General features: G+C 49.4%; 1 protein-coding gene across 22 annotated transcripts in view; it reads left to right on the top strand.

The window, feature by feature from the left end:
* Positions 1–24,947, top strand: part of LOC101119116 (transducin beta like 1 X-linked) — a 247,841-nt gene that overhangs the window by 36,930 nt on the left and 185,964 nt on the right. For 3 of the 22 annotated variants that reach the window (XM_060408649.1, XM_060408658.1, XM_060408662.1), the window contains exons 2-4: positions 7,416–7,509; positions 20,723–20,876; positions 21,856–21,936. The exons of 13 other annotated variants lie outside the window; for them this stretch is intronic. The gene's annotated coding sequence lies outside the window, so the exon portion shown is untranslated. The remainder of the gene's footprint in view (positions 1–7,415; positions 7,510–20,722; positions 20,877–21,855; positions 21,937–24,947) is intronic. 6 more of the 22 variants (XM_060408648.1, XM_060408657.1, XM_060408661.1 and 3 more) reach the window with 3 other exon arrangements.

Consider the following 24,947-nt stretch of genomic DNA (forward strand, 5'->3'; position numbering starts at 1 on the left):
GATTGGAGTTTCAGCTTCAGCATCAGTCCTTCTAATGAATATTCAGGACTGATCTCCTTTAGGATAGACTGGTTGGATCTCCTTGCAGTCCAAGGGAGTCTCAAGAATCTTCTGCAACACCACAGTTCGAAAGCATCTATTCTTCGGTGCTCAGCCTTCTTTATGGTCCAGCTCTCTCACATCTGTACATGATTACTGAGAAAACCATAGCTTTGACTGTATGGACCTTTGATGGCAAAATGGTGTCTCTGCATTTGAAAATGCTGTCTAGATTTGTGATAGCTTTCCTTCCAAGGAGGAAGCGACTTTTAATTTTCTACTTATTTTCTTACAATTTAAGAGGAGAAGGGGACGACAGAGGATGAGATGGTTGGATGGCATCACCGACTCGATGGACATGGGTTTGGGTGGACTCCAGGAGTTTGTGATGGACAGGGAGGCCTGGCGTGCTGCGGTCCATAGGGTCACAAAGAGTCAGACACGACTGAGCACTTGAACTGAACTGAAACTACAGGAAGCTTGGAGTTTCCCGGTTTCTCTGCTCAGCCTGGGGAACTGATCAGTACCAGGGGGCTTTGCTAATTCATTGTTAGTGGATCGTTGCCGGCCATCTCTGATGACCGCAGGGAGGAGGAGGGGAGCGTGCTCTCCTTGGGTTCAGGGAGGGCGGGAGAACGCCACAGCACGCACGTCTCCATCTGCTGCCCCTGCTCAGCAGCCCCCACCTTTAAATATCAACTCTTGTCAGGCCCTCCCCCCTCTCTGGGGACATTTCAGCCTTGAGAAAGGAAAAGATCATCTGGAACTTTCCATCTGCGTGCCAGGGGGTCTGAGCCCATTGAAAGCGTGGGCTCCGTTGTGTGTGCGCCAGCAAGCAGTCACGTGGTTTGGGGAAATCTTGTTAAAAACCCGTCAGTTTTTTTGGGAGAGGAAAAAAAATATCTCGCGGCTGCGTCTCCTGCAGCCTCCTCAAGGCCTTTTAGTCTAGCGCTGCAAGTGCAAGCCGGGCGTCATAAAAAAGGAAAAGATTAGCAGAACCCGTTTCCTATCCGGGAGCTCCTCGCTCTATTTATGTGTCTCTCCCCACTCATTGCCCTTCTGCAGAGAACACTTTCCCCGTCCCCTGCCTTCCCCTCTCCACAAAGCATCCCTGCACCACGTGCCGTCTGCCCTCCCCCACCCCCACCCCCACCCCCGCCTGGCAGAAGCGGCTTCTGAGTCGCTGTGAATGCCAGATTGTGGGGGGACCCCCCTCGCCTCACCCCGGCTGCTCCAGTGCCCTCTGCTTCTACCAGGCCTGCTTGTCCTGGGACTGGGGTTTGTCCCCCGCCCTGAGGGGCTCCCCAGAAACCCCCATGCCGACAGCAGCAGCGTGGGGGGGCATTGCAGCGTGTCCCCGCTTGGTTATCCAGACTTCAGAGTCCAGTGCCCACGGCTCTGAACAGCTTGCTTATTTGACCCTTTCGCTTCCCTGGTGGCTCGGATAATCCGCCTGCAGTGCAGGAGACCCAGGTTCGATCAGGAAGATCCCCTGGAGAAGGCAGTGGCAGCCCGCTCCAGTACTCTTGCCTGGAGAATCCCCGGGGACAGAGGAGCCTGGTGGGCTGCAGTCCCCTGGAGAAGGCAGTGGCAGCCCGCTCCAGTGTGCTTGCCTGGAGAATCCCCAGGGACAGAGGAGCCTGGTGGGCTGCAGTCCATGGGGTCACAAAGAGTCAGACACGACTGAGCACACACACACACACATGTCACTATCCATCCACACACACACATGTCACTATGTCACTATCCATCCACACCACGTGTTCATCTTCCCAGACTGAAAGTCTGTACCCGTTAAACACCAACTCCCCGTCCCCCCGCCGTCAGCCCCTGGCCCCCAATACGTTGTCTTTGTGCATCTGAGTATATTGTAGGTGCTTACAAATGCTGGAATCATGCTGCATTTGTCCTGTGTCTGCTGCTTTTACTTGATATCATGTCCTCAAGGTTCTCCCCTGTTGTAGCAGGTGTCAGACTTTGCTGCCTTTTTTTTTTTTTTTAAGTGCTGAATCCTATGTCATTGTATGGAGAGACCTCATTATATTTATCCACTTATCTGTGGATGGGCATTGTGGCCCCTTCTGCCGGAAGAGGGGTGTTCTCCGATCTCTGGGCTGTAGACCGGTACCTCTGTCTGATCAGCAGTGGCATTAGATTAGAAATAAAGTGAGTAATAAATCTCATACACTTGAATCATCTCCAAACCACCCCCCACGCTCCCACCTCTCCCCCTTTGTGGTCTCTGGAAAAACTGTCTTCCGTGAAACCGGTCCCTGGTGCCAAAAAGGTGGGGATCGCTGCTTTATATACATTTTTTTGGCTGTTGGGACTGCTCTCCATCTGAGTGTACGAACATCTCTTTGAGATCCACTTTTGGTTCTTTAACGTGTGCTTTTTGAACACGATCAGTTGAGTCGCTCCATCATGTCCGGCTCTTTGCCACCCGGTGGACCACAGCACACCAGGCTTCCCTGTCCATCACCAACTCCCGGAGTTTATTCAAACTCGGGTTCGTCGAGTCGCTGATGCATCTCATCCTCTGTCGTCCCCTTCTCCTCCCGCCTTCAATCTTTCCCAGCATCAGGGTCTTTTCCAGTGATTCAGTTCTTCGCATCAGGTGGCTAAAGTATTACAGTTTCAGCTTCAACATCAGTCCTTGCAGTGAATATTCAGAGCATGACCTAGCAATGGCTTTCACCACTGCCATCATTGCAAAGTAGCTGTGGGTGTCTGCGGTGTTTTTTAAAGTGTCTGAGACATCTGAAAGCTGATCTGAAAATGCCTACAGGGTCCTACCAGTTAGAATCTCAGGCTGTGCAGTTTTCACGAGGGCCCTTTGCCTGTGTTTCTAATGCAGTTACCTATGGAGTTTCGCAAAAGGTGAAGGAAAATAATGTTCGTGCTTCTCCCCAGCCCGCATCCAAGTTCATGGACGCCCTTGACCTGTGGCCTGCGGGTCTGTTCCAGTGTGGTCTGCAGACCGGGTTTCCCAGGACACACAAGGGACTTGCCTCCTCTGTTCACTGCGGGCACTGGTACCTCTGCCCTGGTAGCTCCAGCTGGTATTCCAGCTACGGAAAATGCTTGCTCAGCTGTGGGACAAGGTTCCGTCTCCCCAACTCATGTGTTCATTCATCACAAATAGCTTGGTCTGCGCTGTGTACTTCCCTGGGTGCTTGGGGTGCCTGTCAGTGACCCAAGAGGGGAGGAGTGAGCAGGTGTCCCTCCTGAGATTGACTGGATCTCAACAGTGATGAGAGTCACGGGGAAACGCAGGCGGCCGTGAAGACAGTCTCCTCCTTAGTCGTGCTGAGAGGAGAGCATCTTAAGGTAGGACCGGAAGGACTGGAGTGAACGCATGCCCGGCCAAGGAGCAGCTTGTGCAAAGGCCCTGAAGTTGCCCGGAGTGGAGGTGTCCAGGGAGAGAGGGGAGGAACTGGCCCCTTTGCCGGGCGTCTGGAGACTGACTTAGAAGTTAGTTCTGTCCTGTGAGTATTGAACAGTAGCTCGGAAGGGAATGCCAGGTTGATGTCCGCTCTGGCTTCTCAGTGGAGAGAGACCTGGAGGAAGTCAGGAAGGGAAGTGCGTTGAGCGATGCTGCCTGCTAGAATATTTTGCAGGGGTGTTTCCTTGGCCCGGGGCAGGTGGCCCAGGACACAGGGAAGGGAGGGGGTCGGTTAAACAAGACTTTGGAAGTTCGTTAGATGTCTTAGGTAGACTCAGTTGGTTAAAGAAGCCCCCAGGAGACTCAAGTTCGATCCCTGGGTTGGGAAGATCCCTTGGAGGAGGGCATGGCGACCCGCTCCAGTGTTCTCGCCTGGAGAATCCCATGGACAGAGGAGCCTGGCGGGCTACAGTCCATGAGGTTGCAAAGAGTCGGAGACAACTGAGGACAGCATCTTGAGTTCTGCCACCTTTCTCCTCCCTTTCGTTTTCCTGCCACGGCAACCCACGACGACACGATCCTTCTTAATGCGTTTATATTCCTGTCTTACGGTGCCTTCCTTTTAAATCTCTTTGAGACTCGAGGGCACAGCCTTAGCTTTCCTGGCTTTGAGTGTTTAAGATCCAACCCATATTTTACTGAACGTAACGTAATGTTCTTTTCTTCTTCTGGGTCCTGCGTTCCTGGGTGTTTGCACACGTTTCCTGATGAGCACAGTGCAAGCATCAGTCTAACTTGTAAGAGAGGACGTTGTGGGGACCCTCTGAGCTGGAGCGTCTGTTCCTGGAGTTTCCCTGGAGTCTCTAGACTCGCGGGAGGGGGGTAATCATTGTTATATAAGAAAGCGTTCTCAGTATTTGCATTTATAGAGTTTGCTTTTTAAAAAAGAAACTATCTAAATTTTCATGGAAAACTATCTGGATTTTCGTGGAAAAATTATATAGTCTCCCGAGTGGTGTTTTGCCTTTGGTTCTAAGAGCTGGTTGTGAACAGGAGGAAATAACCCTTCTCGTCTGTAATGTAAATGTGTTGGTCTTTATAGCGTATATGGCACGTAAGACGGTACCAACCGGGCCACCGTTGTCGGTGGTTATGTACATCCGCTGTTTTGGAAATCAAATATTTCGGTGTTCATGCACTCGGTATTTTTCCTTATTTGTTGGAGGGGGTGTATCACTGCTATATAAGGAGGCCTTCTCACTATTTGCATTTATAGAGCTTGCTTTTTAAAAAAGAAAAATTACGGAAAAATTGCATAGTCTTCCCAGTGGTGTCTTGCCTTTGCTTCTGTCCTAAGAGCTGGTTGTCAGCAGCAGACGTAACCCATCTCGTCTGTAACGTGAGCGTGTTGGTCTTTATAGTATATACGACACGTAAAGCAGTGCCAACCGGGCCGCCGTGTCAGTTTTGGAAATCAAATGTCTTGGGGTGCGTGCACTCTGTATTTTTCCTTATTTGTTTGCACGGGGAAAATTATTTTTTTTTTCTCCAGAGAGATTTTGAGTGTAAACAAGTCCCTATCCTGCTTGAAGTGCAGGCTGTCTTGGCTCCCCCCCCCCCCTCTTTTTTCTGCCCGAGAGGGTTAAGACTTAAGCACCGGGTGATGTGAGTGCTCAAGGCGATGTTCTTGCCTTATTTTTCCTTCTAGGCCCGTTTCCTGTGGAAGAAGTAAGAGTGATGAGTGCAGCTGTGGGCAGCGTTCAAAATGAAGGGGTGTGTGTGTGTGTGTGTGTGTGTGTGTGTGTGTGTGTGTGTGTGTGTGTGTGTGTGTGTGTGTGTGTGTGTGTGTGTGTGTGTGTGTGTGTGTGTGTGTGTGTGTGTGTGTGTGTGTGTGTGTGTGTGTGTGTGTGTGTGTGTGTGTGTGTGTGTGTGTGTGTGTGTGTGTGACTCAGAGAGAGAGGGAAGACACAGTCTCTCTTTGTGTAGCGCAGCCAGCTCTGCGCAGAAGTCTGGCTCAGGGAACTTTCCTGAACTTCTCTGGCCGTGCATTTTGGGGGGAGAGGTTAGAGGTGAGTTCAAAGTAAGCAGAGATGGCAAAAGAGGCCATGTGCTGTTAGAGATGACACCTGTGTCTTCCCCCATTCCGTGTCTGGGTGCTCCGTGACTGGTAGGTTTCAGAGTCGGTCAGAGTATTTATTAACCGGGAGAGAAACATGGGTGACTGTCCGGTCCGGTCTATCCTGGGTTCGGATGTGGAGCTTGGGGAGCGTGAGGTGGCCTCCTGGGTCCCTCACAGGCAGCACTGGGGCCCTGTGTGGCCCCGGGTTTCTGACTTCAGGGGTGGTTGACCTCTGTCTGTGGAGGGCCAAGTCGTACCTGTTTTGGCCGTGGAAGTTCCCACGGTCTGTGTTTCCTTCTGTCTGGAGTCGGGACGCAGCCCCAGACCTGTGTGATGAACTAAATGTGGCTGTACCTAGTCAAATTCCATTGACCTCCAACTTATTGTAAACGGCACGGTTTCATGCTTTTTTACGGCTGTGTAATATTCCACTGGGCGTACATCACATCTCCTTTATCCATTCATCTGTCGATGGACACTTAGCTTGTTACTATGAGATGGCTGGATGGCATCACTGACTCGATGGACGGGAGTCTGAGTGAACTCCAGGAGTTGGTGATGGACAGGGAGGCCTGGTGTGCTGTGATTCATGGGGTCACAAAGAGTTGGACACGACTGAACGACTGAACTGAACATGTCTTGGCTATTGTGAATAGTGTTGCTCTGAACACTGGGGTACGTGTATCTTTTTGAATTACAGTTTTTGAGTTTTTTGGAGATACACCAGGAGAGGAATTGCTGGGTTGTATGTGAGTTTCAGAGGTTGGGCTTTTGAAGAATGAGTGTAACTGAGAAACACACCAGCCAGTACCTCTGAAGAGGTTGTGTGCACTTCTTTTTCAGATACCGTGGTGTTTTTAATGTCAGAGAGGGAAAAAAGGACCAAAGACAACGTTAGTTGTACAAGGCGCTTTGAGAAAAACAACTGTTCACGTCTCGTGTGTGCACGGCTAAGTCGCTTCACACATGTCCGACTCTGTGTGACGCTATGGACTGAAGCCCACCAAGCTCCTCTGTGCATGGGGTTCTCCAGTCAAGAACACTGCAGTGGGTTGCTATTCTCTTCTCCAGGGGATCTTCCCGACCCAGGGGTCGAACCTGTGTCCCTTACGTCTCCTGCATCAGCAGCTGCGTTCTTCACCACTAGCGCCACCTGGAAAGCCCGCTTTACATCTCATCACGGCTCTATTAACTGCTGCTGCTACTGCTAAGTTGCCTCAGTCGTGTCCAACTGTGTGTGACCCCATAGACGTCAGCCCACCAGGCTCCCCCGCCCCTGGGATTCTCCAGGCAAGAACACTGGAGTGGGTTGCCATTTCCTTCTCCAGTGCAGGAAAGTGAAAAGTGAAAGTGAAGTCGCTCAGTCATGTCCGACCCTTAGCGACCCCATGGACCGCAGCCCACCAGGCTCCTCCGCCCATGGGATTTTCCAGGCAAGAGTACTGGAGTGGGGTGCCATTGCAATGTGACTTAAATAACTCACCATAATCCTTTTACCCTACATTTAGTCACTAACCCTACACTTGCGCTAAAGCAGTTTTGGCTGGAAGTATTTCGGTTCATTTTTGTCATCAGCGAAATTTTCTGTAAGAGGCTGGATGGTGGGTATTTGAGGATTTTTTGACGGTATGGTATCTGGATGTTGCGTGTCAAAAAGTGGCCATTGGTTGTGTAGACAGATGATGGGCAGCCAGTCACTGTAACGTCTTTCCCCTCCCAGGAGTAAGCTCTGTGCCCATAAGCAGCAGCTGCCCCCTCCCCTCCCCTCCACCCAGCCTCCCCAAACCTCTGTCCTGCTGTCTGCATATGTGACTTGGACCACTCCAGAACGTCACTGTGTTTGTCTGTTCGTGACGGCCTTTTTTTTTCCAGCAAACATCACATCCTCAAGGTTCCGCCGTTATGTAGCGACTGAAACTCTTTTCCTTCGTTATGGCTGAATAATACTCCGCCGTACTGTATACCAGTAAGTACGTTACTGGAAGTAGATTTTCTTTGGTTATTTAGAGTCACTTTAGCTCAGCACAGTTCCCTAGGAATTGTCTTAATGAAAGGAAGGCTTAGGAACACGCAGTCTTTCCCATTTGAAGGTCAAGGAGGTCTTGAGAGGCCCTGGAGCTCACCTGCCTATGAAAGTACACGTTGCCTGGTGTTGGAGTCCTGAACCGGGGAAAATGTCTGTGAAATAGAAGATAGGAGGGGTCATCGAGGCTGCTTTTCAGTCACTCAGTCATGTCCAGCTCTTTGCAACCCCATGGACTACAGCAGGCTAGACTTCCCTGTCCATCACTATGTCCCTGGGTTCACTCAGACTCACGCGCATCAAGTCGGTGCTGCCATCCAGCCATCTCATCCTCTGTCGTCCCCTTCTCCTCCCGCCTTCACTCTTTCCCAGCATCAGGGTCTTTTCCAGTGAGTCAGTTCTTTGCATCAGGTGGCCAAAGGATTGGAGCTTCAGCTTCAGCATCAGTCCTTCCAATGAATATTCAGGACTGATTTCCTTTAGGATGGACTGGTTGGATCTCCTTGCAGTCCAAGGGACTCTCGAGTCTTCTTCAACACCACAGTTCAAAAGCATCAATTCTTTGGTGCGCCGCCTTCTTTACGGTCCAGTTTTCACATCTGTCCGTGACCACTGGAAAAACCATAGCTTTGACGCTATGGTCCTTTGTTGGCAAAGGGACGTCTCTGCTTTTTAATGGGTTGTCTAGGTGTGTCATAGCTTTTCTCCCAAGAATGATAACCTGTATTGACCAGGCTCTCTTCATTTGCTCACCCAGGAGTTTTGTGGCCCCCTGAGAAGGTGACCCAGTTCTGCAGAGTGGGTCTCCTGGGAAGCTGACTCTGGGTGGGGGGTTGGGTATGCGCGAAGTTCAGGCTGGGGGTGGGACCCCCTTTGGGATCAGCAGCTGTGGGTGGGAGAGGAGGAGAAGCCAGTTTAGGAGGAAGGGGTAGCCGGGCATGAGGAAGCCACATGGCTTCAGGTGACCCCGGTGCCAGCATCACCCACTCCTGTCAAGAGGCCTTTGCAACCGTTGCCTGCCCACCGACTGTTATTCATTGGGGGCATGCGTTGAGCTCAGGGCCACTCCCGGCAGTTGGGGGGTTCTTTGCAGCAATGATTGCCTCTGTTATACCAGTAACGTATGTTGTTGGCCTTTCCCTGGAAGCCATCATCTAAAAATACCGAGCCTAGAAGTTCTTGGATGGTTTTGCTTTTTATTTGCTTTCTGTGTGCGCACGTGTGTGCTAAGTCGCTTCAGTCGTGTCCGACGCTTTGCAACCCCATGGACCATAGCCCGCCAGGCTCCTCTGTCCATGCGATTCTCCAGGCAAGGATACTGGCGTGGGTTGTCATGCCCTCCCGGACCCAGAGATCCAAACCTGCGTCTTCTGCGTCTCCTGCATTGGCAGGCAGGTTCTTTACCACGGGCACCACCTGGGAAGCCCACATATCAGGATATGACTTGCTGAAATTCAGTCATGAAGGAAGTGCTGGGAGCTAGATTCTGGCAGGGCTGTGTGTCACGGGAAGGTACTTCCAATGGCCCGTTTTGAAAAGCAGTCTTTACTGGGACACTTGGTCACATCCATTGTTTATCCTGAGACTTTCTTCCCTGGGGGCAGAGCTGCGTAGTAGCAACGGAGACTGTCCAGACCATGATGTTGAGGATATTTATCATCTGGTGGGAGACACGGACCACCAGTGCTGTGAGAAATGTGTACAGCTTTCTGGGACGCAGAAGGTAAAGGCGGTCTCTTTGTTGTTCTTGGGTCTCTTCCAGTTTTACTGAGAGCTGATTGGCATACGGCGCTGTATAAGTTTAAGGCATGTAGTTTAACGGTTTGATTTCTATACATCATTTTAATCATGACCACAAGAAGTTCAGTGAAAATCTATCATCTGTAATTGATACAGAGGCTTCCCTGGTGGTTCAGTGGGTAAAGAATCCGCCTGCAACGTGGGAGAGCTGGGTTCGATCCCTGGGTTGGGAAGATCCCCTGGAGAAGGGCATGGCAGCGCACTCCAGGATTCTTGCCTGGAGGATCCTGTGGACAGAGGAGCCTGGCGGGCTCGTGTCCAGGGGCTCACAGAGAGTGAGACTGAGGTACTAAACAGGCAATAGATAGCCAAAAAGCAAAAAAAGGAGAAAAATATTTTTCCTTGTGATGAGAACTCTGATTTGCTCTCTTAACTGTCATGTGTAACATACAAGCAGTGTTCATTACAGTCACCATGGTGTACGTCACATTCCTAGCACTCATATAAAAACTGGAAGCTCACACTGAACGACCGCCTTCATTCACTTCCCTCGGCCCGCCCAGCACTCGTCCCTGGTAACCAGAAATCTGATCTCTTTTTCTGTGACTTTGATCATCTGTCTGATTGATTTTGAAGTTGCAGTTGACCTGTAGAGCCGGGTCTCTTCCAGGCGCAGAACATAGAGATTCAATATTTCTGTACGTTTGGAAACGATCCCCGGGGTAAGTCTGTAGTTACCGGCTGTCACCGTGCAAAGGGGTGACGTTATTACTGACTGTAGTCCCTGTGCTGTGTGTTTCTCATGCCTGTGACCCACGTATTTTTGTCACGAAGATGTGTACCTCTTCAAGACCATCCCGAAGAAAAAGAGATGCGAAAAAGGCAAAATGGTTGTCTGAGAGGGTCTTACAAATAGCTGAGAAAAGAAGAGACGCTAAAGGCAAAGGAGAAAAGGAAAGATATACCCGTTTGAAGGCAGACTTCCAAAGAATAACAAGGAAGGGATAAGAAAGCCTTCCTCAGCGGTCAATGCAAAGAAATAGAGGAAAACAATAGAATGGGGAAGACTAGAGATCTCTTCAAGAAAATTAAGAGATACGCAGGGAACATTTCATGCAAAGATGGGCTCAAGAAAGGACAGAAGTGGTATGGACTTAACAGAAGCAGAAGATACTAAGATGAGGTGGCAGGAATACACAGGAGAACTATTCAAAAAAGATCTTCAAGACCCAGATAATCACGATGGAGTGATCACTCACCTAGAGCCAGACATCTCGGAATGTGAAGTCAAGTGGGCCTTAGGAGTCATCACTACGAATAAAGCTAGTGCACGTGATGGCATTCCAGTTGAGCTATTTGAAATCCTGAAAGATGATGCTATGAAAGTGCTGCAGTCAATATGTCAGCAAATCTGGAAATCTCAGCAGTGGCCACAGGACTGGAAAAGGTCAGTTTTCATTCCAATCCCAAAGCAAGGCAATGCCAAAGAATGCTCAAACTACCGCACAATTGCACTTGTCTCACACTCTAGTAAAGTAACGCTCAAAATTCTCCAAGCCAGACTTAAACAGTACTTGCTAACATCTGTTGGATCATCGAAAAGGCAAGAGAGTTCCAGAAAAACATCTATTTCTGTTTTATTGACTATCCCGAAGCCTTTGATTGTGTGGATCACCACAAACTGTGGAACATTCTTCAAGAGATGGGAATACCAGACTACCTCACCTGCCTCTTGAGAAATCTGTATGCAGGTCAGGAAGCAACAGTAATAACTGGACATGGAACAGCAGACTGGTTCCAAGTAGGAAAAGGAGGACGTCAAGGTTGTATATTGTTACTGTGCTTATTTAACTTATATGCAGAGTACATCATGAGAAATGCTGGGCTCAATGAAGCACAAGGTGGAATCAAGATGGCCAGGAGAAATATCAGTAACCTCAGATATGCAGATGACATCACCCTTATGGCAGAAAGTGAAGAGGAACTAAAAAGCCTCTTGATGAAGGTGAAAAAGGGGAGTGAAAAAGTTGGCTTAAAACTCAACATTCAGAAAACTAAGATGATGGCATTCGGTCCCATTGCTTCATGGCAAATAGATGGGGGAACGGTGGAAACAGTGGCTGACTTTATTTTTCTGGGCTCCAAAATCACTGCAGATGGTGACTGTAGCCATGAAATTAAAAGACACTTGCTCCTTGGAAGAAAAGCTTTGACCAACCTAGACAGCATATTAAAAGGCAGAGACATTACTTTGCCAACAAAGGTCCATCTAGTCAAAGCTGTGGTTTTTTCCACTGGTCATGTATGAATATGAGAGTTGGACTGTGAAGAAAGCTGAGCGCCAAAGAATTGATGCATTTGAACCTTGGTGTTGGAGAAGACTCTTGAGAGTCCCTTGGACTGCCAGGAAGTCCAGCCATTTGCGAGGCTGAATTTCTAACTGGTTGAAGGAAGGTCCCCGCCAAAGATGTGATGCTTCCAGATTCCCGTAGGAGTGGGTACTGGAGTCTGTTGTGTCTGACTATCTACCCCAAACAGTCAGAGCCACACTGGTCCCAGGGCTCAGACACCCCGCCCTTGGTTGCAGGCACTACGTATCCTCAGCCACACCAAACAGTAACATGAAGGGCTTGGGAGACTCTGGGTGGTGACCTGTAGGAAACCTCGATTCCAGAAGCTTTTCCTGTTCCAAGCGTGGATGAAGAGGTTAATGTCTGGCAACACAGTGAATTAAAAACACGACCCAGGACACAATAGGAAAAGCTCATCAATGTGGGGAAAGCATTTATGAATTCTTCCCCTCTTAGAAGACTTAAAAAGCCTTAAAAGGGTGATTCTGAGAAAAGCAGCACCAGAAGGATCCCGTTTATAGTGTCTTTCCAATGAACGTGTGTTTATAAGCCAGATGTTTTCCTTAATGGAATGAGGTGGTCTTTCCTCTCCTCCTCGTCCGTTTCTTTTGTTACATAAATAGCTTCTGGGTCTGCTTGACATCGTGGGTTCACCAAGTCAAGCAAGATTTGTTTTATTACCTAATGATTTTTATTGTGTGTTCCAGCTTGCCTGCTTCTAATAAATTGGCAGAAATTAAGAGTTTCCTTAAATTTTGCCAGCAGGATTTAAAAGCAATTAAAGCAAATTCAGTTATTACATTCAAAATTATCGTCTGGGTAAATTATACTTTAAAATTCAATTTATACTAAATCCTGCACTTTAATGAACAGACCACATCACAGATATTTTATGTTCTTACATTATCCACGGCTTTAAAGCAGTAGAACAGTACTCTTTTTTTTTTTTTTAAAGTGCTATATGTTTTTCCTTCCCCATCCTTTCAAAAGTATTTATGCTTTTTTTCTTTCAATATAGAGTGAGAAAATCCTACCGGCTTCTCAGTTTTAAGGAATAATAGTTTGTCTTTCCGTCACAAATATGCATGTATCTGGCTTGACTTCAGCTTATGAAATCTTAACATGTAACCTTAGGAGAACGTCTCTGGAAGTGTTCCCAAATGTGTCTATTTTTGAATGGCACATTTTCGTCTTTCACCTTCATTCGTACCTTCTGGTCACATTTTTAGATGTATTCAATTATAGAAATAGCTCCCCTTCTCAAAGGGCCTCTCACTGGCTTAGCGGTAAAGAATCTGCCTACCAGTGCAGGAGACCCGGGTTCCATCCCTGGGTCGGGAAGATCCCCTGGAGAAGGACATGGCAACCCACTCCAGTATGCTTGCCTGGAGAATCCCACGGACAGAGGACCCTGGCGGGCTACAGTCCATGAGGTCACAGAGAGTTGGACACAACTGAATACCTAACACCAGAGACCGGTTGAACTGGCCCAGGTGCAGCCCAGTTTTAAGAATGATAGTGTATGTTGAAAATGAAATTAAAAGACGCTTGCTCCTTGGAAGAAAAGCTATGACCAACCTAGACAGCGTGTTAAAAAGCAGAGGCCTTACTTTGCCAGCAAAGATCCGTATGGTCAAGGCTGTGGTTTTTTCCAGCAGTCATGCATGGATGTAAGAGTTGGATCATAAAGAAGGCTGAGCGCCAAAGAACTGATGCTTCTGAACTGTGGTGCTGGAGAAGATTCTTGAGAGTCACTTGGACAGCAAGGAGATCCAACCAGTCCATCCTGAAGGAAATCGGTCCTGAATATTCATTCATTGGAAGGACTGATGCTGAAGCTAAAACTCTGATACTTTCGCCACCTGATGCAAAGAACCGAGTCATTGGAAAAGACCCTGACGGTGGGAAAGACTGAAGGCGGGAGAAGGGGACGACAGAGGATGAGATGGTTGGATGGCATCACCGACTTGGTGGCCATGAGTTTGAGCAAACTCTGGGACTTGGTGATGGACAGGGAGGCCTGGCCTGCTGCAGTCCCCGGGGTCACAAAGATTCGGACAGAAACGAGTAACTGAACAACCAAGTGTGTATTGAGCACTTGGGAGGTCTGAGAAGTTTCGTGGCTTCTGCGTATTCCTTCTCTCGGGGAACCCTAGTAACGACCTTCCTCTTATGATCCCATTATACAAGTGAGGAAAGAGAGGCTTAGAGAGAGGAGCGGTCTTCTACCCAAACACATCTGTTGTTCTTATTTATAGTGGACCGGCGGCCTGGGCCCAGAAGGGTCGTGAACTTCCTTTCCTACTGCTTTTTTTGTCCACGCGTTGGAGCAGCAGAGAGCCTGATAGAGCGGGTGTTAGGCGGCTCTGACTGCCGTAACTGAGGGCTGCACGCTGGGCTTCTTGAAGACATTGCTTCCTCACTGTCCTGCAGGCTGGAGTCAAGAGATCCAGGCGTCCTCGGGGCTGGTTTCCCTCCAGGCTTCTCCCCTTGGCGTGTGGATCCTGTCTCCTCCCTGTATGCTCACTTGATATTTATTCCCTCTGTGTGGGCGCGTCTGCGTCCTGATCGGTTTCACTCTTAACAAGGACACCGCTCGTATGGGAGCCGTGCCCACCCTGATGATGTCGTTTAACTGAATCACCTCCCCTTTTTTTTTTAAACACCGGTCTTCACCTCCAGCCACATTCTCAGGTCTTGGGAGGTCGGGGTGTCATCATCTGAGGTTTGGGGGAAGACACCATTCAGTCCCACGAGGGTTAAGACTTGACGCAGGCGTGTTGGCTGTGTGAGTACCTGCTTCCTTTCCGTGCTCCTTGGGATAGTTCTCTCTATTCCTTATTTTATATCCATGCATTCTTCTCCCACTGCCCTTTGTTTTTTCCCCTTAAAGTTTTTCTTTAATTGGAGGGTAATTGCTTTACAATGTTGTATTGCTTTCTTCCATAAAACAGCGTGACTCATCATAACTCTGTATATATCCCCTCCCTCTCGAGCCTCCATCCCTACACACCTTTCTTAAGTAGCAGTTTTATAGACAAAATTTCTTTTTCCATTTTTGAAATGGAGATATAACGGACATATAACCAGGCAGATTTTCTGATTAGTATATAGTAACTTTAAAAGGAAAATATTAAAAGGTGAAGAAAAGGTTTTACCTAAGAATTAAGAAACATGGACCTAGACAATCTTTGGCTTAAGGAGACAAATCCAAAGGGAAATTTTTGTTGCTTAAAGGCACTAAAGAGGAGATAATGTAAAAACTAAAACCAATGACCTAGCAAAGGCTGTCCTGAGAAGAAAGTTTATGACCTGTTACAATTCTCTTTTAATTGGAGAAATAAGGCTAAAAATAAGTGAACAAAGGATTTCTCTTAAAAAACTAGTGAAATGACAATAAAACCAACCAACCAAACAAAAATCCCTTGTAGTCTGTGTGTTACTAGCTCGGCCGTATCTGACTCTTCTGTGACCCCATGGGCTGAAGCTGCTAGACTCCTCTGTCCAGGGGGTTTTGCAGGCATGGATACTGGAGTGGGTTGCCCTTTCCTCCGCCAAGGGGAATCTCCCCGGCCCAGGGATCGAACCTGCCTCTCCTACACTGGCTGGCAGTTTCTTTTACCGGTCTTGCCCCTGACTGGTGTTTACACGAAATTTTGTTGAAGCAAGCAGTTCTGCTCTTCAGAAAAGTGTTCTGATGTGAGGGAGCTAGATGAGGAAAACAGTTGTGGAAACGCTTTGCTTTCCTTCTGCGTGAAAATCTTCAGTGAGAAGACGTGCTTCCCCGTTTCAGGTGTTGAGAAAATGCAGTTTTCAGGTTCTGACCCCCAGAGAAGGGTGTCCACGTGCTCTGAATTCCTCCCTGGACATTCCAGATGCTCGTTCAGTGACCCTCGGGTCAGGACAGTTTCCAAGGCATAAATGGACTGCCTCGCACACAGTTAGACCCAGAGTAAGGACGTGGTGACGGTTTGGTATTTATGCGGTATTGTGAGAACATGAAGGTGGGGCGGGTGCTGAATTAGCAGCCCAGAAGGATTGGGTTGCCAGGAGTTCAGACAGCGTCTCTGCCTCTGGCTGTGATACTCGGGGGGCTACGGTTGAGTTCAGTGACGGTGCCGCATCTGTTACTTGTTTAGGAATCAGTTGTTGCTTAGCCTCTTTGTCATGTGCAACTGTTTTGCAGCCCCGTGGACGGCAGCCCACCAGGCTCCCCAGTCCATGGGATTCCCCAGGCAAGAATGCTGGCGTGGGGTTCCCATTCCCTTCTCCAGGGAATCTTCCCCACCCAGTGATCGAACCTGTGTCTCTAGCGTTGGCGGGTGCCGTGAGCAACCAAGGAAGCCCCTTAGAAATCCGTAGACCATCATTAATGCCTAATGCTTAGCACTAATGAAAACATGCTTTATAATCTTACTGTTTGGATATAAATAAGTTGTTGCTCAGTCGCTCAGTCGTGTCCGACTCTTTGCGATCCCTTGGAGTACACCACGCCAGGCCTCCCTGTCCTTCACCATCTCCCAGAGTTGGCTCAAATTCATATCCATTGAGTCGGTGATGCCATCTAACCATCTCATCCTCTGTCATCCTCTTCTCCTCTTGCCTTCAGTTTTTCCCAATCTATATAAATGTGCACGTGTAGTCGGTTGCTAAATTGTGGACTCTCTGTGACCCTATGGACTATACTCCGCCGGGTCCCTCTGATCACGGGATTTCCCAAGCAAGAATACTGCAGAGGGTTGCTATTTCCTCCTCCAGGGAATCTTCCCGACCCAGGGATAGAACTCCGGTCTTCTGCATTGACAGGCAGATTCTTTACCACTGAGCCATCTGGGAAGCCCGGTCTATATAAATAAGTATGTCTGTATAAATAAGTCTCTATATAAACTCTTTATTTAGGCGCACCTCTACATTACTACTGTGAAAAGAGTATTTAGAGGGAGCTATTTTATTGCAATTATGGGCATGGGAGGTTTTAAAGTGATGTAAATTTAACAGACCAGCAAGAGCATTGGGATCTGGAGGCATGAATGTTTAAGGTCCTATGGTTTATTCCCCAAGTGTTTTTGAATGATTCATTTTTTACATGGGTTGCCATTTCCTGCTCCAGGGGATCTTCCCGACCCAGAGATCGAACCACGGTCTCCCCCATTGTAGGCAGACGCTTTACCGTCTGAGCCACCAGGGAAGTCACTCTTTAACACAGAATGACTTGAAATTGATTGGCCTGGATTAGCCAGTACGTGCCTCAGGACTCGTGAGATACCCAATTGTGGCATGTTTGTTAAGGAACTCTTGACGACATGAAGTGCTCAGTAATGGGTGTTCTTATCCCGTGAGATGGTTGGATGGCATCACTGACTTGAGGGACCTGAGTTTGAGCAAGCTCCAGGAGTTGACGACGGACAGGGAGGCCTGGCGTGCTGCGGTCCACGGGGATCGCAAAGAGTATGACACGACTGAGCAAGTGCACCGAACTGAAGTGATCCTGTGACGGGTCCTCGAGTGTCCTCTCTGTTTGAAGAGTACCGTCTGCACGAGGTATTGCAGTGGTTATTGTGTGGCTGTTACATAACGCTTGTCACATTCTCAGTGTATGGGGCAGCCCTTGTCTGGCCAAACGTGGGAATCGCGCACTCTTGATCACGCGGCTGTTGGTGTCCTGTTGCCAGTGACCGCAGCAAGTTAAGTAAGCCCCATTCGGCACACACAGGTAACAATTATGAAATAATTTGCAAGAAACCCGAGCGTACATGTTGACCCGGCAGCGTGGTTCGCGTCGCCATAAAAGCAAAGGGCAGCTTGCCCACCACCGTGGTTCATTTAACCTCGCCGAGAAGCAAGCATACCTACATACTGAAATGACGTGGCAGTCACAGGCTGCTTGTTGAAATTCACCATAACGACCCTTTCCGGCTATCGCACGGAGGCAATGACTTTAATTTCTCTTCTGCTTGAAGGATGAGAGCCATCTCCCTTGGAACAGAAAACTCAAGTACAAAAACTGTTCACAGATGTCTTTCTCTTAGGTTGATTCTTTCTGGAGTAGTTTTGAGCCTCTCCTCTCTCTGCCTCTCTTTCCTTCTCAGTCTTGACGTAATTAATTGCTCAAAGGTCAGTCCGCTGATGCCTTCCAGAGTTACCAAAGGCCTTTGAAGCGATCCTTGGGAACTCGCTTCAGCGTGGGGGTTCAAAGCGCTGACTCTGAGCAGAGGTCAGTGTGGGGGCCTGGCGGGGGTGGGAGTCTCAACGATCTTGGACGTTCCACCAGTTGACACATGTACTGTCTTGCCTGATCTGTGTGTGTTGGGGCCAGAAACGTCCCGCTGTCCGTGTTCGGGGGTGTGGAAGACTTTGCTTTCGATTGTACCTCACTTTCCAGCACTGTGTCGTGGCGGTGGTTGGTGGTGGTTTAGTTGCTAAGTTGTGTCCAACTCTTGGGACCCCATGGACTGTAGCCCACCAGGCTCCTCTGTCCGTGGGATTCTCCAGGCAAGAATACTGGAGTGGGCTGCTGTTGCCTCCTCCACGGGATCTTCCTGACCCAGGGTCTCCTGCACTGCAGGCAGGTGCTTTACCGCCTGAGCTACGAGGGGAAGCATACAGTAGGTGCTTACTAAGTCCCTGGGGAGTGACTGGAAGGATGACCTTGACCAGCCTGTGGTGAGCACTATGTTGTGAGAGGATTCAGCTGTGTTGAGGACCATTAACCTTAGATCTTTGTTAACTTTATTTTTTGTTTTCAATTTAAGAAAAAATTCTGGTTTTGGCTGCACCATGTGGGGTGGGGGGTCGACTCCTCCGCAACGCTTGTATTGGAAGCGTGGAATCCTAATCACTGGACCACCAGCCCGGGCAGGCGTCGATCCTTGTTGGTTGATGCTGCCCCTGACCTTGAGGACTGACTACCCGGAAACCTGAGACTTTTGAATCTGTTCAGGGTGCTTTGCCTTAGTCCCTCTGCCCTGCTGTGGCAGTCTTAGTACCATACGCTTCTTGCTGTTGTTGGGTCCCCACAGAGCACTCAGGAGAGTTGTGTGTGCTGTGTACAAGGTTCTTATTAGCTGTCTATTTTATACATGGAATCAGTAGTGTGCAGGTGTCCATTTCATCGTCACAGTTCCTCCCACTCCCATTCTTGGAGGTTTGGTTTCCTTTGCCTGTCTTTTCCTTTGTTGTTGTTGAGTTGCTAAGTTGTGTCTGACTTTTTGCTACCCCCATGGAGTGCAGCATGCCAGGCTTCCCTGTCCCTCACGACCTCTCAAAGTTTGCTCACACTCATGTCCATCGAGTCGGTGATGCCATCCAAACCATCTCATCCTCTGTCGCCCCCTTTTCCTCCCACCATCAGTCTTTCCCGGCATCAGGGTCTGTTCCAGTGAGTCGGATCTTTGCATCAGGCGGCCAGAGTATTGGAGCTTCAGCTTCAGCATCAGTCCTTCCAGTGAATATTCAGGACTGATTTTCTTTAGAATGGACTAGTGTTATCTCCTTGCAGTCCAAGGGACTCTCAAGAGTCTTCTCCAACACCACAGTTTGAAAGCATCACTTCTTCGGTGCTCAGCCTTCTTTATGGTCCAGCTCTCACATCCACACATGCCTGTTGCGACCCCGTGGACTGTACCCCACCAGGCTCCTGTGTCCATGGGATTCTCCAGCAAGAGTACCGGAGTGGGTTCCCATACCCTCATCCAGGGGGGTCTTCGTGACCCAGGGGTCGAACCTGTGTCTCTTACCTCTGCCTGCGTTGCTAGGTGTGTTCTTTACCACTAGTTCCAACTTCTTCGTGGAGAAGGAAATGGCAACCAGTCCAGTATTTTTTTGCCTGGAGAATTCCGTGGACAGAGGAGCCTGGTGGGCTACAGTCAGTCCCTGGGGGTCACAAAGAGTTGGACGCAACTGAGTGACTAACACACACTGACCTTTTTTGACTATGCAGCCTGTTGGGCTGCAGTCCATGGGGTTGCAAAACAGTTGGACATGACTGAGCGGCGAAATACCATAAACCGGCTGCCTTATAAGACGACAGAAACATCTTTTTCATGGTCCTAGAGGCCGGAGGGGGCCACGTGTTGCAGGCGCATTTGTTGGCTGGTGAAAGCCTGCTTGCTGGTTCGTAACACGATCATTTCCTTGCTATGCTGTCGCTGCTGGAAGGGCTGACAGAGCTCAGTGGGATCTCATTCATAAGGGCACGCCCGCCCTTCTTGAGGACTGCACTCTCAAGTCCCGTCACCTCCCACAGGCCCCACCTCCCAAGTTTAATCATCACCTTGGGGGGCGGATTTACATGCACCACGGGTTTTGGGGGAAACACAACCATTCAGTTGTGGCAGGGATCAAATCGGCAAGAGACGTCTTTGATGATGGCCTGTCAAGTATGCCCTCTCATGAGGGACACGCCCGGTAGGCTAAGACGAATGGAACCTGTTAATTGCGTGGCAGAACCGGTTCCCCGATTCACAGGTCAGGCGAGGAGTTGTGCCACCTTGCCGTGCTGGTGCTTCTTGGTGATCAGGGTGAGAACAGCTCTTGAATTCAACTTCGGATAGTCTTGTAGAAACGAGAGTTCTCATTCTTTATTTTTACTGGAAGCGGGGGGTTGCATTTTATTAATTTGTTTTTAATTGAGGTAGTGTTGATGAACAATACTATGTAAGCTGAGTTTAAAAAAGACAAGGGTCTCGGGAATAGCTCCTTCTTGCTGTCTTGGGGCGATCACATAACAGATGAGGGACGTGTGCCTTGGTGATAGTGCTGGAAGGTCACTGGAATTGGAGACGGTGCTGTGTGTAAGTGTGGTGGTGTTTGCTCGGGGCTCCGCACGTGTGAGACATCTCAGTGAGGACCACCGATTGGGGCGGACGCAGGTCCAAGGCAGGATGGAGCAGGCAGGACAAAGTGGGGCCATTTGGGTGGTGCTCGGAGGTGTTTAAAGGGAAGCGGGGAGCTTGGACTTTGAGAGGGTGACTTTCATGGGGTCTTGAAGGCCCATGCTTGGAGAATGGAACGTACTGTATAGAAAGAGGGGAGACCACCAAATGTTGTTGTTGTTTTTTCCACAGAGAAACGGGCACACCAAAAGCTGTACCTAAAGTATATACAGTGGAATATCACTCAGCCATATATACAGTGGAATATCACTCAGCCATAAGAAAGAGTGAAGTTATGCCATGTGCAGCAACACGCACAGACCTGGGGACTGTCCTGCTTGGTGAAGTGAGTCATTCAGAGAAGGAGAAATCCGACATGACATCCTTTATATGAGGAATTGAAAAAGAAACGATGCAGATGAGCTTATTTACAGAACAGAAGGAGACTCTCAGAGAATGAGCTTATGGCTACCAGGGGGAGGGATGGGGGAAGGGACAGTCAGGGAGTCTGGGATGGACATGGACACACTGCTGCATTTAACAAGGAGAACCAGCAAGGACCTGCTGGACAGCACAGGGAACTCTGCTCAGTGTCATGTGGCAGGCTGGATGGGAGGGGAGTTTGGGGGAGAAGGGATACATGTATATGTATGGCTGAGTCCCTTCGCTGTCCACCTGAACACATCACATCATTGTTAACTGGCTATACTGCCGTATAAAATAAAAAGGTAAAGAAAGATCACTGTACATGAGGAAAAAATGATCTGAGAGTAACGTGTACATCGAGTTGGTGCCTGTGTTTCTGTGGGCTGAGTCCATGTACCCCCATTGTTCCCTAAGCTAAGCATGTTTTTACATGTTAAAGAGCTGTGGAAGAGGAGTGAACAGCCACACGTAACAGTCCGTGTGTGATCCCTAAAATCTGCGATACTTGTTATGAACGCTTGGCCCTTCACTCAAGTAGTGCCAAGCCCTGCTGGGTTGGAAAGGACAGGATAACCTGGTTTTTCCTATAATAAGAGGAGGTTGAGCTCGTGTGTAGTTAGCTAAGGGCAGGGGTCCTTTGGAACTAGAGAAATGAGGCTGGAGACTGGCCCAGGACAGGTAGGGGAGGGTGGAATTAAGAAGCTATTTTGCAGGGAGCCTCTCTGCGAAAGTGTTAGTCGCTCAGTCGTGTCTGACTCCCTGCAGTTCCATGGACTGTAGCCCGCTGGGCTCCTCTGTCCATGGGATTCTCCAGGCAAGACTACTGGAGTGGGTTGCTGTTCCCTTCTCCAGGGAATCTTCCTGACCCAGGGATCGACCCCGGGTCTTCTGCATTGCAGGAGGCAGATTCTTTACTGTGAGAGCCATCCGGGAAGGCTGATTCTTCGTCTCAAAGTGAGCGGGAAGACTCCTTGTAGAAGGTGAGCTTTGGGGTGTAGAAGGTGGCAGCGGAGACTCTGTGCATCGCACTGGGGGCGCAGGGTGAAGGGAGCTGGCCTGGTAGCAGCGTGGAGCTTTCCGCAACCCGTGCTGCCAAGAGCAGAGTCCCGAGGCAGGTGGCGTTTGTGTATGTGGGTGAAACCTCTCGCGTTCTGTCACTTGGTGACTTCTCCATAAAACTGCGCACTGCTTGGTCATCCTGGGAGATGTTCAGCGGCCCAGGACGTCTTGATGATTTTTGTTTATGAGCGTTTGGAGCAAGGGCCTGGCATCAGGTGGAACGGGTGCTGCATAACGCTTGCTGAGTGAATGCGTGAGTGGGTCCCGGATGGCGCAGCGGGCCAGGTAAAGATGGGGAGCACCCCTTTTTAGTCGCAGCGGTTCCTCAGGTCAGGGCAGCTCCTCAGTCAAGTAGCCACTAACCAGAGTTAGCCAAGAACTTCGTGCAGGGGGTGGAAGCCTTCCGTCATCTGTGCCCAGCCAAGCCGTTCCGGCCAGGCCAGTGGACTCCTGAGAGGGGCCTTGCCAGACAGAAGGACGGAATTGTAAATTTTGTTCATACCTTTTCCTGGGTAACAAAGATAGCAAACATCACTGTTTGAAGCATTGTAAAATGTCGAGTTCTCTGGCTTTCAGCTCACTTCCCAGCCTTTACCATCATGTGTTTCCAGAAGCGTGGCAACTGCCCACACCGAAACTGTGTCCCCGTGAAGGACTAACTCCCCAGCCTCCCTGTCTCCCAGAGCCTGATCAGCCCTGTTCTACTTTCTGCCTCTCTGGATGTGACTGTTCTGCGTTGAGTGGAATCAGTATGTATCCTTTAGTGATGAGCGTACGTTCTCTTGAGGCTCATTTCATGTTGGAGCAGGTGTCAGACTTCCTTCCTCTTGAGGCTGGAATCACATTCCAGTGCCTTTCGAGTAGTTGCCAACTGTGGTGCTGGAGAAGACTCTTGAAGAGCCCCTTGGACTGCAAGGCTATCCAACCAGTCCATCAATAAAGGAAATCAGTCCTCAGTATTCATTGGAAGGACTGGTGCTGAAGCTCCAATACTTTGGCCACCTGATGGGAGGACCTGACTCATTGGAAAAGACCCCGATGCTGGGAAAGATTGAAGACAGGAGGAGAAGGGGATGACAGAGGATGAGATGGTTGGATGGCATCACTGACTCAATGGACATGAGTTTGAGCAAGCTCCAGGAGTTGGTGATGGACAGGGAGGCCTGGCGTGGTGCAGTCCATGGGGTCACAGAGAGTCGGACACGACTGAGCGACTGGACAACAGCAACAGTATTCCATCGTGGGTATACGTACATTTTTTCTACCTACTCACCCATCGATAGATGCGTTGCTCGTCTCTGCCTTTTGGCTCCTGTGAATAATGCTGCTGTGGCCGTTACGTGACTTTATACTTTAGCTTACAGAGACACTGGGGTGTGTGGGGGGCTGCTCACAGAAGCAGTGGGTGGCATGGTGGAACCTGGAAGATAGAAGGCTTTGGAAGGGGTGTGCGTTTTTGGGGTCACGAGCAGCCCCAAGCTAGGAGTGTTTGAGATGGTGGGAGTGCATCTGTGATCAGGTCATGAGCGTCGAGAGCCGTGGAAGGGTTGAGACTCTGACTCGGGAGCCCAAGTGTTAACCACGTGGGTGTCTGTGCTGTGTGTCTGAGGATTCAGTTCGTTGTTGAAACATGAATGATTTATGGAGACCGGAGATGAGGTTTACTTTGTCTGGCTTGTCTTCTGTTTTTTTCCCCTTACTCTCTCAAAGGACCTACCTTTGAGACGGTCTTGCTGCTATTCCTGTTTTGATGGTTTCTGTCTGGTTTATGGGACTTTTCTTGCAGTAAGGAGATGGGTTTTGGAAAGATTTATTGAAACAATTTCTTTTTAAAATTTAGGTCTTCCCTGGTGGCTCAGGTAGTAAAGAATCGTCTTGCAATGCAGGAGACCTGGGTTCGATCCCTGGGTCTAGAAGATCCCCCTGGAGTAGGGAATGGTGACCCACTCCAGTATCCTTGCCTGGAAAATTCCATAGGCAGAGGAGCCTGGCATGTGACTGTCCACGGGGTCCGTGACCTCTGTGACAGTCACACTGCTGTTCTAGTTTTGATTGTTTCTGTCTGGTTTATGGGACTTTTCTTGCCATAAAGAGATGGGTTTTGAAAATAATTTTTTAAACCAATTTTTAAATTTTGATTTGGCCAGCGCTGGGTCTTCATGGCTGCTTGTGGCTTTTTATCTAGTGGCGATGACGGGAACTCTTCGCTGATGATGAAATCATTCAGGATGACTGCTCTTCATTGTGGTGGGCAGTAGCTTCTGTTGTTCTTGGAACACAGACCCTAGAGCTCAGGCTCAATAGTTAGGGTGCACCGGCTTAGTTGCCCTGAGGTGTGTGGAATCTTCCTGGACCGGAGATTGAACCCGTGTCCCGTGCATTGGCAGGCCGTTCCTAACCACTTGGACCCCCGTGGAAGGGTCCCTGTCGTAAAGGGTGGATGGGAGAGCTCTGTCTCTGTCTTGTGTGGTAGCAGTTTCTTCAGTGGCATTTGGTCCTCCTTCCTGTTTATTGTTTGGGAAGGGGTGTCAAGCGTCCAGACCCCGGAGCGTGTTCACTTGTCTATGGATGACCATTTGGGATGTGCAGGTGGCCCGCGGAAGGTTGAATGCTTGAGTGCTGCGGTTTGTGTGCCTCTGGGAGAAGCAGACCTGGGGCTGTCCTGTCTGTACCAGCCAGACCGTCTGCAGCAGGGTGGAGGGAGGCGGGTACATGGAGCCTGTGTAATCCAGAAACTGCAGGGCACGTGGTGCTCAAATAGGAGGGCTGAGGAGGGGCCAGCTTACGGTTAAAAGTGGGGGAGACGCTGATAAGGAATTCGAACGTTGATCTCCACGAGAGCTCAGCCGGTAGAGAATCCGCCTGCAATGCAGGAGACCCCGGTTCGATTCCTGGGTCAGGAAGATCCCCTGGAGGAGGGATAGGCTACCCA

The sequence above is a fragment of the Ovis aries genome, chromosome Y (assembly GCF_016772045.2).
Source record: "Ovis aries strain OAR_USU_Benz2616 breed Rambouillet chromosome Y, ARS-UI_Ramb_v3.0, whole genome shotgun sequence".
NCBI lineage: Eukaryota > Metazoa > Chordata > Mammalia > Artiodactyla > Bovidae > Ovis > Ovis aries.